We start from the raw sequence: 15,101 nt of genomic DNA, 5'->3' as shown, positions 1-15,101 counted from the left end.
ATGTTGATATACTAATGAATAACCCCTACTAGCAGTAGAAGTGCAAATGGGTTGGGTCGGGTCGGATCCTAAGTGACCCTGATCCGACCCGTTTTTTTTGTTCAGATCCTAATTTTGGACCCAGATCCGACCTGGTCGGATCGGGTCGGATCGAGTCGGATCTGGATTCTAATCGGGTTCCTTTTCTTTGTGCTTTTTGAAAAAAAATTGGGCAAATCTAATTTAGTCATATCATAATTATGAGGTGCTGGGTGACCCATGACTTGAAAGGCTTGCAATTAACTAAGTCGGTCTACAAGCCAAATTTCATATCACACTATTTTTTATCTATATGACTGATTGGACGGAACTTGGTGTCTCCCAGCTCCCCTCTCACGAGGACAAAAAAAATCCCAGACCTTCTTCCAAAATCCAATTCCATTGCAGAAAACTGGCACATGACCCATATTCAGTTCGGTGTTCCCTTACTTTCTCCCTTCAAAAGTTAAAAGAAACAAAAACCAAAAAACAGAAGGAAAAAAAAAAAGCCAGCTACCGAGACACCAGAGGCATCAACAGTGTAGTAGATCGAGAAAGAATCCTGACGGGCCGAGGTTCCTTAGGATACACTTACAAACAACCAATAGTACCACAACCCACACACACAAAAAAAAAAAACTCTCTTTTGCTTTCTTTCTCTCTCTCTTTGGGTCCATTCAGATCGGATCGGGTCCATTCGGTAAATCCGGATCCGACCCAGAAAATAATTCGGGTCCAATTTTAGGACCCGATCCGGACCCGCAGGTCCTGAAATTCGGGTCGTGTAGACCAGGGTCTACACGGGTCGGGTCACGGGTCAACCCGACCCATTTGCAGCCTTAACTAGCAGGGGTGTCGATCTACCAGTGAATAACCCCCACTAGCAGAGTATCGATACATAGCTTGGCTGCTAGTCCAAATCGTTTCAAAGCAAAAACTCATTTTCTTATATTTAGTGTTCCAAATGGTAAGATACATAAATTCAAACGATATCGAAATTCATCGAACATAATCCATATCGAAATCAATCGAACATAATCCATATCGAAATTAATACATTCAATTAAGAATCATACAATATTTTAGAAAGAGGCACATATAATAATAAAATACTATGCATCAACTTCATAAATCAAGAATGATTCGTTTAAGAAAATATCTATAATTTGCCAATAGATCTAGAAAAAAGAGTTACATTACTTACCTTGCGAGCAAATCCAAAGTATCAGTCCAATCAGTTTCAAAAATCCTTCTAAGATCCTGGTATTTTAAAATTATCAGAATTTATCATGATTATTTCAATAAAATAGAAATTCTAATTCCAATACCCTCATAGGGCTGACCAAGTGAGAGTGTCTGACACCCCAATTGGTCCGATGAAAGTGAAATTCATCGAATCATGCTCGGACTAAGGCACTAATGGATCAACACACATCGAGGCGATCAAATCTAATAATATTTGGCAAAGGCAGGGTGGGGGTTGACACGCCACCCGACGACCTTGATCAAGACCTTTCACCAAGGTTGAACCAGTATCATGAAGAGAGGAAGCATGCTAGAGAAAGTTTGCAGAGAGAGAATAAGAGAAAAAGTGGGGAAGAGAGAAAGAAAAGAGGAAAGGAGAACAAGGTCTATCTCTAGCCAAGGAAGAAGAAGAAGAAGGAAGAGGGAAAGCATGACTGCGGGGGTGCCTGGGGTTAGGGGACCCACGGTAGCCCACTGTGGACGGCGACTGATGGTGGCCAGTGGCTAATGGTGAGGAAAAAACAGACTAAAACAAGGCTCTCCTATTTTGAATAGTTTTTCAACGATTCGTCAGCCCAAAACAGGGCAAATCCAGCTACAATATTAGGAGAGAAAGAAGAAAAAGAAGAGAACATACCTTGGTCCGGTGGGGTGGTCCGGCGGCTTCTTCCGGCGACAAATCAAGGAAGAAGAAGTACTGAAAGAGGAGTTTGGAATCAGTGGCTCGATCTCGGGTGATTTCGGAGTAGGAGGAGGTCTTTAAATAGATAATCCTGGCCTTATCCGGCCTCTCCGGATCACAATGAACTTTCAATCTTCATCGCGGTCGAGGAAGAAGACTCCAGCTGGAGTCTTCCTCCCGACTGCCCTCACGTGCGTCGCACGCACAACCCATGGCCAAAAATGGCTGGGCCAGTCAAGTGGACTGATGCAGGACAACTGCAAGAAGGAGAGGGAAGAGGGAAGAAGAGGAGGGGGAAGAAGAAGAGGAGGAGAAAAGAGGGGGGAAGAAGAAGACGAGGAGGCTAATTTTCATTCATCATTCATCAATTCCCTAAACATGAGAATGGACCCATAAATATAGGGTCACAAAATAACAAATAAACCCCTACAAATAAAACAATTCTAAAAAGACCCTAAAATGACAATATGCAAATAAACCCAAATGACAATATGCAAATAAACCCAATCAACATAAAATAAATCCAACTAAAATAAATCAATCTAAAATAAAATCAGGCTAGCTGAATCAGCTGGGACCCGCTGAGCTGGCTGGATCCTATGGCGACCGGCTGACCTGGCACTGGTGTCCGCACCAACTCTTTCCGTGTGGAAAGAAGTCAACCTCGAAGAAAGCGGCTCGGTAAAGCTCCGGTAATACTCCAACAAGTCCGGGTCAATCGGCGGTCTCTCCTCGTGTTGGATCCAAGTGTAACCGGATTTTGGTCGTCCACGCCAACGAATCAGAAAACGCTGGATCCCTCCATCACTGTCAAAAACTATTTGCTCGGCTAAAATAGAATCAATATACTCTTTTTGTGCTTGATGGAGGAGAAAAGGAAATGCAGATGGCATGAAATCAATAATAGGATAAACATCTGGCGCAAGAGAGGGTGCAGCAAAAGAGTCAACAGGGATTGCAACCAAATCTTTAATATTAAGAGTAAGGCTACGACCAAAATCAAATGGAAAGTCAATGGTATAGACGTCAGTGCCATCCTTGTGCAACACCCTGAATGGTCCAATACTAAGAGACTGTAATTCCTTAAGACGGATCATTACGCAACCCCAAGTTTGAAATTCTTTAGCATGAAAATCAGCTTGCATCTTATATTGAGCAGTACACGCATGGATGCCCTTATGGATTTCCTGATGCAACTTATGAATGTGTTGTGCAAATGCATATGCAGGCTCAGAAATCCTAACATCAGTTTCGATGAGTTATGCGAGGGCATATCCAACTATACTCATGGTGGACTGGTCAGACTCGCTATCTGACTGTGCAAGCGAGCTAGGTGTAGTGTGGGTGCATCCTAGGATTTCAGGTTTGTCATCACACTCTTCCTCAATGTCTTGAATGTCATTGAGGTTTGGTTCATAGATTTGCTCCTCTAAGTCATCTATGTCACCTCCCTGCTCTTGCTGAGCAATGACGAAAAATTTGTTAGCACATTGGGAGGTAACGTGACCAAAACCTTGGCATTTGTAATACCGAATTTTGGAATGTGGTTTGGGAGGCTTACCAAGGATTCCCTTGCCATTAGTGTCTCGGCCTGAGACATGAGCAGTAGAAGGGGGCCTAGGAGTAGTGGACCCTACAGAAGGTTTGGGCCCTGAAGAATTAGGGCCCGTGGAAGTACTCCGTGTGTTAGGGCACCTTACAAATGTGGATTTAGTGTTCCATCAATTAAGGAGATCATCTTGGTGGTTACGAGGTAGGTATTTTTCCTTAAGTCTCTCTTTCATCTCTACCTAATCAGTTATTACATATTGATATCTCCTAGCTAACAGATGTTCAGTGTTTTGCTAGAAAAGCTTAGCTCGACCAATGAGCCTCATTCTGGCAAACCAGACCTTCTTGTTCTCAAACAAATTGTACCACTCAAAGAAGTGGTCCATTTCATGTAACCAGTCTGAGAAAACTTTCGGGTCAAGATGACCGTCAAAAGTGGGGGCTTCAACCCTAATGCCTCTCATTACATCTTTATCAGGATCACGAGGTTCTCTGGGCTCTACGTTATGTCGGTAACCTCTAACAATATTAGAAAAGGGACCAGATCCTCTAGGACGAGAGTAGGTATGATGATGACCTGGAATAGACCTATTACCAAAATTGCCCTGTCGAACAGAGCTTTGTTGTTCTATGATTTGTTTTAGGGTTTCGTCCCCTTCAAGACCCGGTAAATGGGAGGCATTAGCTTCCTTGGATTTAATAACCCTCTGAAGTGAAGCCTCAATTGAATCAAGTCGGGCATTAACCGGGTGGATATTATGGTTAGGTCATGAATTTGGGCATTGTTGGCTTGGACTTGGTCATTGGTGTTTTGGACTTGGGCATTAGTGTCTTGGATAGCTTTTAATAGAGCTTCGATTTTGGAATCCATGTCCACTACGTAGATGCATAAAATAAATGAAGATATATATGATCCTACCAACTATAGAGGTTCCTAAGTAGACCTAATGCATGAAAGTAATTTGAAATTGCAAAGTATATGCTCAATATAATCGAAAGCTAACTCTAGCAATTGAAATCAGCTTAGAATTACATAATAAATCCAGGCAACTAGTTGCAGTCAAATAGTACTAGTTTTCAGTGTCTTGCAGGGCTGCACAGAGCCTCAAAGAACTCTCAAAGATTAGGTAGCCCTATAATTAATAACAAAGATAGGCCACTACTAGGATTTTGGTGTTGTCTAGAGTGGGTGTTGTGAAATTTTTAAGGAGTAATATCATTAGAGCACTTAAGAGTTAATTGATACTAAATTTAGGCAAACAAATAGAATTTCCAGTAAGGAAAGAAACCAGACCTGGGTTGGGGCGACGACCAAAAGTGCGGCGTAGCAAGTAGACTCGTCAAAGAGTTCCAATTGGATTTGTGCGCAGCAACTCGTCAGGCCTGCTGTCAAAATGGGCATGTCGAACCCAAAATAAAGAAGAACAGCCTGTGGTGGGGCCTGATGGGTCTTCGGGCCTAACAAGAAAGAGAGGGAAGAGGGGGGGGAGAATGAGCCAGATGAGTGTGGAGAGGGTTTCACTGTTGAAACCCTTGATGAAATGAAAGAGGGAGGGAGAGTTGGCGATGGGCAAGGTGCCGTGAGGAGTGGTCGGGATAGATGAAGAAGGGGGGGAAAGAGAAGGCGGCGGCGGGGGGTGAGGCGACGGGGCGGTCGGACTCAGGCGGCAGCATAGGAGACGGAAGCGGTGAGCGGCAATGGAGGAAGAGGAAGGGGCGGAGTGCGGTGGCAGGGAGACAAGGCGACGCTGTAGTGGAGGCGGAAGCGGTCGCAGCACGAGGGCGGTGCTGCGTGCGGGCGGTAGAGGAAGAGGGCGGCGCTGCGTGCAGGCGGAGGGGAAGCGGGCAAGAGCATGAGGCGGTGACGATGAGTGTGGGGCGGCGGAGGCGGGAATGGCGACAGCGAAGCAGCGAAGACGGCGGCGGCACGGGCGGAGCGGCGCTACGAGGGCGGCGGCGCAGCGTGCGGTTGGAGAAGATGAACAGAGGTAGGGTTTTTTTTTGTCTTTCTTTTTTTCTTTTCTTTTTCTTTTTTTTTTAACTCAGACCCGTTAGGATCCGGGTCATCGGACGTGACCCACTCCAAAAACCCATTAAGGGTCCATCACGTGCAAGTCGCGTGCGTAGCGTTTTTTGGGATCTGGGCTACTGGATTCGGGTTAACGGATTTTGTGACTTACTCGTTAATCCTTTCTTTAACCTCCCGACGATTTTGGGAGGACGTGCCGCCCTTCGTGGTGGTGGCTGCGGGCGAGGCGGAGGTCGCGACCGCGGCTCTGCGGCGACGGTGGCAGCCGATCTTTGGTTTCCCGGCGGCGGTCTCCTCTGTGGGCCCAATGCAGGCGGTCGGCGGCAGACGCGGGCGACTCAGGTTGTAGCGGCGGAGGTAGGCGTTAGGGCAGTGACGGAGAGGGAGAGCGGTGTCCTACTCCCGGATCTGGCCACGGACGGTGGCCACAGGGGTCGCGGCCGAAAGCTTCCTCCGTCAAGACGGTTGCCGCACGGTTGACACCAGGACGGCAGGTTTCCGTGGGGTCATGACGACCTCCTGCAGCGAATCAAAGCGGCAGCGCTGGTGTTGTCGGCGGTGAGGGATGGAAGCGGTGGCCGCGAGCACGGTGACGGGTGGCCATGGGAACAAGGTACCTGCAAAGGGGTTTTTGTCCCCTTTTTCCTGGTGAAAACACAAACCGAGAGAGAGGGAGGGTCGGACGCGGACGGGCGGCGATCTGGGCCTTCACAGACTCGGCGGTGGTGTCGGGGAGGGAACTGGTTGTGGTGTGTTAGAGGGAAGATGAGGCTGGATCGTGGCTTTGGCAACAGGGGCAAAGCCGGGCTGCTCTGATACGATGCAGGACAACTGCAGGAAGGAGAGGGAAGGGGGAAGAAGAGGAGGGGGAAGAAGAAGAGGAGGAGAAAAGAAGGGGGAAGAAGAAGACAAGGAGGCTAATTTTCATTCATCATTCATCAATTCCCTAAACATGAGAATGGACCCATATATATAGGGTCACAAAATAACAAATAAACCCCTACAAATAAAATAATTCTAAAAAGACCCTAAAATGACAATATGCAAATAAACCCAAATGACAATATGCAAACAAACCCATTCAACATAAAATAAATCCAACTAAAATAAATCAATCTAAAATAAAATCAGGTTGGCTGAATCGGCTGGAATCCGTTAAGCTGGCTGGATCCTGTGGCGACTGGCTGACCTGGCACTGGTGTCCGCACCATGGACTAGGCCTAGTCCCTAGGTTTCACAAAAATAGATGAGGTTATCAGCATTATAAAACTCATGAGCATCGATTTGTAAGGTTCATAACATGGTTGCTGGTTGAAAAGGGTCAAACAAGTTATGGTTTCCTCATTGAGGAATTTTGACACAATGGTAAAATCAGAACCTACGTGTCATGGATTCAAAACATAGAAACAATCTCTCCATACATGGGAGTAAGGTTGTATACTATGAGAATAGGGCCTTAATGGGCTAAAGTCGGTAGGCCCAGCCGACTCCAGCCCTTGGCCCAATAGAAGTGCTGCTCCACCTTTCTCGGGCAAAATGGAGCGGAGGCGCCGCGGGCGCTCGGTGGCAGCCCTTGGCCACTTGAACGGCCGCAGATTCCGCTCAACCGCTATGAGAATCGCGATGGTGAATGAGCCGAAATCCACCTATAAATCCCTCTGCCACCGAGACACCACCACCGAGCCGTCTCTCCTCCCTCTCCTTCTCGTCCTCTGGTGGCCAGTATGCCACCCCAACCGAGCGTTGTCCAAACACCTTTCCGTGAACCATGTTTCCCTCTACTTTGAGATCAGCTTCGAGCTATCGCCGCCGCCGCCATGAGATGCGCCGCTTGACCGCCGAACCGAGCCACCCATCGGTCGAGATCCGATCCCTCCATAGACTCGCCGGTGAGTTCCCCTTCTCCTTGTTCTGCTATTCTTAGATAATCTATTTCGGACCCAACCGAGATTGTTCTTGGTTCCTTCCTCCCCTTCGGCCACCCCAGCGGCCGGGTGGCCGTCGACCTCCAGCCACCGAGGCCCGGTCACCATCGGAGCTTCCTCTTGCCTCCTTCCCCTCTTCCTTTTTTTCCTCCTTCCTTGTTTTCTCAACGGGATGAAGAACCCCTATTTTGGGTTATGATTGGGCTTTGATTAATCATCTGAGCCCTGTTTGAATTTGGGCCCAACTCATTCATTTTGGGCCCTTTTGGGTGGTACCCATTTTGGGCCCTGTTGGGCCCTATTCACTTCATCAGGCTATGCCCATTTGAGCCTTGTCCACTCTTTGGGTCGCGCCCATTTTGGGCCCTGTTCACCCTGTTGGGCCATGTCCACTATGGGTCGTATTCCTTTTGAGTCTTATTGGGCCTGTTAATCCCTTTTGGGTCGTACCCAGGATGGGCCATATTCATCCCTTTTGGGCCAACTCATTTTGGGCTATATTCACCATTGTGGGTCGTATTCCTCTTGGGCCTTGTGGGGCCCTGTTCCTTATTGTGGGTCGTGATCAATCATTTTGGGCCCTACTCATCTATTATGGGTCATATTCCTGTTGGGCCCTATTCATCCATTGTTGGTCGAGTCTGTTCATTTTGGACTAGATATATTAATTGATCCAGGTCGACCCAGGCCAAATATCTCTTTTTCCGATTTTGGTCAAACCTGATTGAATAAGCTAAGCCTCTGATTAGACCTAATTAAGTGGATCAAACCGAAAAATTCAATTAGCCTTAGATTGTGTATCTCTTTCTCTCTCTAAGTAAGCCCACGTTCTGACTAGATCTAGACCTTTCATCTAATGGTCAATCCGAAACAATCGAACCAGGATCAGACCAGGATCAGAGCAAATCCAGACCCGAGCCGAGATTCTCTCTCCTCCTTTTTCTCCCTCTAGACTAGCTCAGGGATCCTAGTGTAAGCCATGTTCTTCTTGTAGCTCTTGGATCTAAGTTGACCCAGTTTGAAAATCTCGAACCGCCCCGGTACCCAGGCGGTTGACCAGCTATTACTTCAGCCTCAGCTAAATTTGGCCACTTTCGATCTTCACCTCTGACCAGTTGAATCCTCCTTGCTCGGACCGAACTGATCTGAGGGCATGAGACTGTAGTATTTAATTTTGACTTCTGAAGCGATATTAAAATTAATAATATTTTAATGATATTAACATGTGTATCTGACATGTTTGCTTGAAGTAGGATTTAAAGCGAAAAGAGGTAATTAACCTTGTTGCCCAAGGTGACAAGCCAAGTGGAGGGGGTGAATTGGTTTCCTTAAATTTTTACTATCTTAATTTAGTTAATCGATGAATGAGTGAAATTTAGAAACAATACACAATGCAAACACACAAGAAGCATAGTGGTTCAGTGCTCTCCTAAGCACCTACGTCCACTCCCCAAGCGACCTCTTGGAAATTCACTATAATCCAGCGGATTACAGTTGGATTGTTTTTCGGGCTCATAATCCAAAAATCTTTACACTTTGGTTTTCCGGGATCACCAAGAACCTATGTTGGTTTTACGGGCTCACCAACGAACCTTTACAATTGGTTTTATGGGCTCACCAACAAACCTAGACGGTTGGTTTTACGGGCTCACCAACAAACCTTGACCGTTGGTTTTACGGGCTCACCAACAAACCTTTACAATGTGATTAAAAGGAGAAGAAAGTTGAAACTCCTAGATGAGCAAATATAACAATTATAAGCTACAAAGAAGAGTTTAGAATATAGTTATCGCTTGATGAGACTTCTCTCTTCTTTATCAAGAATGCTTCACTCTTCAAGGATGGATGGAGCTCTTAATGTCTCTTGGAATCTGCTCAACCACTTCCTTTTGACTCTTGAATGAAGCACTTGGATGAAGAAGATTAGGGCACTGGTCTCTCTTGTGTAAACTTTGATATTTTGCAAAAATGATATTTTCTCTGATGAATAGTGTCCCTTTAAATAGTTTTCCTCATCTATTGGACACTCCTCATTGGTCAGATTTCAAAAACTAGCCGTTACTTGCTGTTGGGAGAACAAAAAGTACTTCTGCAGAACTAGCCGTTATGCTTCTGCCCGTGCTTGGGTCGACTCAACTTTCACTGGGGTCAACCCAACTTTCACTTGGGTCGACTCATGCAACATTGGGGTCGACCCTCTCAGGAAACACAGAACCTTGTATTTCAGCCTTCCTTCACTTGGGTCGACTCAACTCTTTTTGGGTCGACTCAAGGTTCAGTTGGGTCGACTCAAATTCCACTTGGGTCGACCCTCTCAAAGATTCCAGAGAACCGATTGTTGAATGACATAGCCTTTGGGTCGACTCATGTTCAGTTGGGGTCGACTCAAGTTCCATTTGGGTCGACCCTCTCCGGGATTCCAGAGAACTGTTTTCTTCAGGCTTGAAGATGGGGTCGACTCAGCCTTTACTTGGGTCGACCCAAGTACTGTTCATCCGTGCCATTTTTGCAGAAGTGTGCCAGATAGTTCCTTGATGTGCCGGGATCGACTCCACCAATCTTGAGGTCGATTCATTCCACACTTTGCTGCAACTTAAAGTTAGATTCATCCATATAATCAATGAAATATTCTTCAAGCAATTTTGAATATATGTCATGGTGGTGCTACATACTCTTAACAATAAAAATTACTATTGTCCACTTAAGAGTACGTTTTACTTGAACCTTTGCCGAATTAGAATTTAGAATTCACTATCCCTTTTCTATCGCAAATTTTATCTCAATATTAATCATTGAAATACATCTTGATCTCATTCTACTAATGTACCGAGAGTGACGGACTTAGTAATGATGTATCATATTACCTTGTAATATTCAATTAGATATTCCTTCAATGGTTGTGTTAATCATCAAAATACCACTATCATCCTCAATCTCCCCCTTTTTGATGATTACAAAATATTGAGTATGAGCATATTGTTACTTAAGTTAAAATCTGTTTTTAGAAGAGCTCAAGTTGCTGAATTTCAGCTTTTCAAGTTTGAGAGTGAAGTCTCCCCCTTTTTCATCCAAATATTGCCAATTTGAACTTTTTGATTTACTCCCCCTTTCTTTTATATTTGGTTAAGATAAAACTTCAAAAATTTGAGATAAAACAAGAGTTTCAGATTATGTATCGAGGTATGAAAAGTACGTGCCAAATTCTGAAATTTGATTTCAATTTGAGACTTTAACCTTTTCATTGTTACATATTACTCCCCCTTAAGTGTATAATCTTTCCTATTATCATTTTCAATCTTGTTTATCAACTTATTTCTTTCCTTACTTCTCTCCCTTTTTGTTATCATCAAATAGGTGCATGGCAATAGATAAGTAGACACAGTAAATAATAAACATTCAGATTTTACTGATCAAACATGGAACATTGTAGTATATTAACACCAAAAATACAATGTTTTTCAATCAAAGTGCAAAGTACATGATCAACACAAAATACATATGAGAACTAGATAAATCCTAGGTACTAATCAAGGTGTTAACATCAGCCTAGGGAGTATCTAATGGCTGTGATCTAGTCCTCATCCTCCTAGCATAAGTAGCGAGGGGAGGTCGAGCCTGATAGGACTGAGTCTGGCGTGGACCTCGCTGAGCTGGATGACTCTGTGCCGATACCTCTGACTCAGCTGCTCGGGGCACAGATGGACCATGAGACTCTCTCTCTCTCCGTAATGCTCCTACCTGCTCTCTGAGATCGCTATCTCAGCAGTCATGCTATCCATCTTGCTCCATATCCCATCAGAGAGAGTCCTCACCTGAGCTGATACAAGCTCAATCATCCTACTCCAAAACTCCTCTGTACATCCCGTAGGTGTGGATGATGAAGGTCCAGCCTCTGAAGGTGCTGTAGGATGATCCGCAGGCTCCTCATCCTCAGGGATGGGGTCTCCAATCTCTGGTGCATCACCCTCTGGTGCATCACCCTCGAGTGCATGTATCTCAGCTCTTGCACGCACCCACTGCCCGTTCACCTTCTCATAACCCATGCAAATAAGAGATCGTGCAGTGTACGTGTCAGTAAATAGTAGATGCCTGGAGATCTCTCCCTCTACTGATATGTCATGCTGTCGGAAGACCAGGGTGAGTATCATACCATAGGGCAAGGAGACTCTCGAATTGCATATAACCTTTTTCATCTGTCTGATCATCATAGCTGGGAGGTTCAGGGGAATGCCCTGAATAATGTGCTCCATAATGACCAAGTCTCGCTCAGAAATGAGATCAAATCTTCCACTCTTCGGAAATAAAATCCGACCTATGAAGTTGTGCAACAACCTCATCTCAGCTGAAAGAGAGCTTGCTATCACATTTTCGGAATAGTCGAAATCATCGTTCTCAAGGATCAACTGTAGAGCTCTCAACTTGTTTTCAGGTTTTTCCGGTGTAGCTCCTTCGCAGGGGAGATGAAGCAACTCACTCAAGCTTTCTTCTGAAACCCTAACCCTTACTCCTCGGACTTCAGATATAAGCCCTCCCATTCCAACTTTCAGAAAGGCATAGAACTCACGAACCAACCCAGGATAGATCACCACATCTAGGGAGCAAAGATACTCCCATCCTTGCCTTCGGATCCAATCACCCAACCGGAATCCTTCTTGATCCAAGAACTCGGAGTGGATCCTTCTTTCCGTGGTAACCAGTCTCCCCGCATATTTTGCAAGTTGGACTGAAGGGGAGGGAGGAGGAGGAGGCTCTACACGTATCTCACCTTGTGGAGGCACTGTAGAAGATTCTCTAGCATTTCTTTCAACACGGGTTGTCCGTGAAACTCTCCCGGATCGCTTGGCTACGGCTCGCTTGGGTCCCATTCCTTCAAGATCTTGATCTAACGGCTTGGAAAAACTTTCTTCTACTGTTTGGAGATGATTGGAAGAGATTGGAGAGTGGAAAATAGGGTTTTAGAAAGAGGACAAGATGAAACAGTGCCCTAATGTCGCTCACGGGTCCCCCTTTTAAAAGTGGGGTCCCGTCGTTGGGTTGACCCCATATTTTTCTTGGGTCGACTCAACGTTGGGTCGACCCCATTCTGGCTTGGGTCGACCCTAGTTCAGAAAATTTTCTTTCTCTTCCTTTTCTTTTTAAAAGTTTTCCTTTCCTCCAATCCTTACAAATTTTTACTGAGATAATGATACATGAGTAAGGAATCTATAGATGACTAATTTGACTAATGTTTCATGGGCTTTTCGAAATGGGAGGAGAGTATCATGATACAACTTGCTCCTTTTTATATCTCCTTAGTCAAAAGGATCACATATGCCTAATTCCCTCCTAAGCATGTAAAATCTATCTTCACTCAAAGGTTTTGTGAATATGTTAGCTAATTGTTTCTCAGTACATACATGCTCAATACATATATTTCCATTTTGAACATGATCTCTAATGAAATGATACCTTATTTCAATATGTTTGGCTTTAGAGTGCTGAACTGGATTTTTGGTAAGATTAATGGCACTAGTGTTATCACACTTTATAGAAATGTTATCTAGTTTAATTCCATAGTCCTCTAGTTGTTGCTTGAGCCATAGTACTTGAGCACAGCAACTTCCGGCAGCTATATATTCGGCTTCAGCCATTGACAATGCTACTGAATTCTGCTTTTTGCTAAACCATGATACTAATTTATTCCTAAAAATTGACATGTTCCACTAGTACTCTTTCTATCTAATTTACAACCAGCAAAATCTGCATCAGAATATGCAAGTAAGTCTAAATAGGAATCTCTAGAGTACCATAAACCTATGTTAGTGGTTGCTCTCAAATATCTAAGGATTCTTTTGACAGCACTTAGATGTGACTCCTTTGGATCTGATTGGCATCTAGCACATATTCCCACACTAAACACTATGTCTGGCCTACTAGCAGTAAGGTAAAGCAAAGATCCAATTAAACCTCTATAAAGCTTTATATCTATACTTTTTCCTTTTTCATCTTTGTCTAGCTTACTAGTGGGATTCATTGGGGTGCCTATTCCCTTGTGATTTTCATTCCCAAATTTCTTTAATATTTTCTTTGTGTATTTAGTTTGATGAATGAAGATACCTTCCTTAGTTTGCTTGATTTGTAATCCGAGAAAGAAGTTTAGTTCTCCCATCATACTCATCTCGAATTCTCCTTGCATTAGATTAGCAAATTTTTTGCAAAGATTATCATTTGTGGCACCAAAGATTATGTCATCTACATATATTTGTACCACTAGCAGATTTTTATCTTTCTTTTTGAGAAAAAGTGTTTTATCTACATTTCCTCTACTGAAATTATTATTCAGTAGAAATTTGCTTAATCGATCATACCAAGCCCTAGGTGCTTGTTTTAATCCATATAATGCCTTATGTAATATAAACACATGATTTGGCAATTCATGATTCTCAAAATCAGGAAGTTGCTCTACATATACTTCTTTCTCTATAAAACCGTTTAAGAAGGCACTTTTTAAATCCATTTGATACAATTTGAAATCCATGAAACATGCAAAAGCTAGAAGTAATCTAATTGCTTCTAATCTAGCCACGGGAGCAAATGTTTCCTCAAAATCTATCCCTTCTTCTTGATTGTATCCCTTAGCTATAAGTCTAGCTTTATTTCTTATGACTATCCCATTTTCATCTAATTTATTTCTGAAGATCCATTTTGTTCCAATTACAGAGTTATGCTTTGGTCTTTCAGTTAATGTCCATACATTACTTCTTTTGAATTGATTTAATTCTTCTTGCATAGCATTTATCCAATTGGTGTCTTTTTCAGCATTTTCATAAGTCTTAGGTTCCAATTGCGAAACAAAAGCAAGATAATCATTCAAATTTCTAAGAGAGGATCGAGTTCTTACCCCTTGAGATGGATCACCAATGATTAAGTCTTTAGGATGTCCATAAGCATACCTCCATTCCTTTGGCAAGTCTTGAGATTGTGGTGGCACGCAATCATTTTCCATCTCTTGATTTGGCACGTCATCAAGATTCAATTTTTCAAAGTCAATAATTCCTGCATCATCATCAAGAATATTTTCTCTCCTAGGAGACTCACTATCAGACTCATCAAAAATGATATTAACTGACTCTTCAACTACAAGAGTTCTTTTGTTGAATACTCTGTATGCCCTGCTAGATGTAGAGTATCCTAAGAAGATACTTTCATCTGACTTGGCATCAAATTTACTTAGATCCTTCTTGCCATTATTTAAAATGAAACATCTACATCCAAATACTTTAAGATATTTAGCAGTTGGTTTCTTATTCTTCCAAAGTTCATAAGGAGTTTTCTTGGTTATAGGTCGTATTAAAACCCGATTTAGAATATGGCAAGCAGTACTTATAGCTTCAGCCCAAAAGTACTTTGGAAGACTTGACTCGCACAACATTGTGCGTGCCATTTCTGCCAAGGTCCTATTATTTCTTTCAACAACTCCATTTTGTTGAGGCGTTCTAGGTGCTGAAAATTGATGTGAGATACCATTTTCATTACAAAATTCTTCAAAGTGTTGATTTTCAAATTCAGTTCCATGATCACTTCGAATTGCTATTAAGGTGAGCTTATTTTCAGTTATGATATTCTTATAATATTTTAAGAATGCTGAAAATGTTTCATTCTTATGTGCAAG

This window comes from Phoenix dactylifera, chromosome 13 (genome assembly GCF_009389715.1).
Source record: "Phoenix dactylifera cultivar Barhee BC4 chromosome 13, palm_55x_up_171113_PBpolish2nd_filt_p, whole genome shotgun sequence".
Taxonomy (NCBI): Eukaryota; Viridiplantae; Streptophyta; class Magnoliopsida; order Arecales; family Arecaceae; genus Phoenix; species Phoenix dactylifera.
This window is presented reverse-complemented; position numbering follows the sequence as displayed.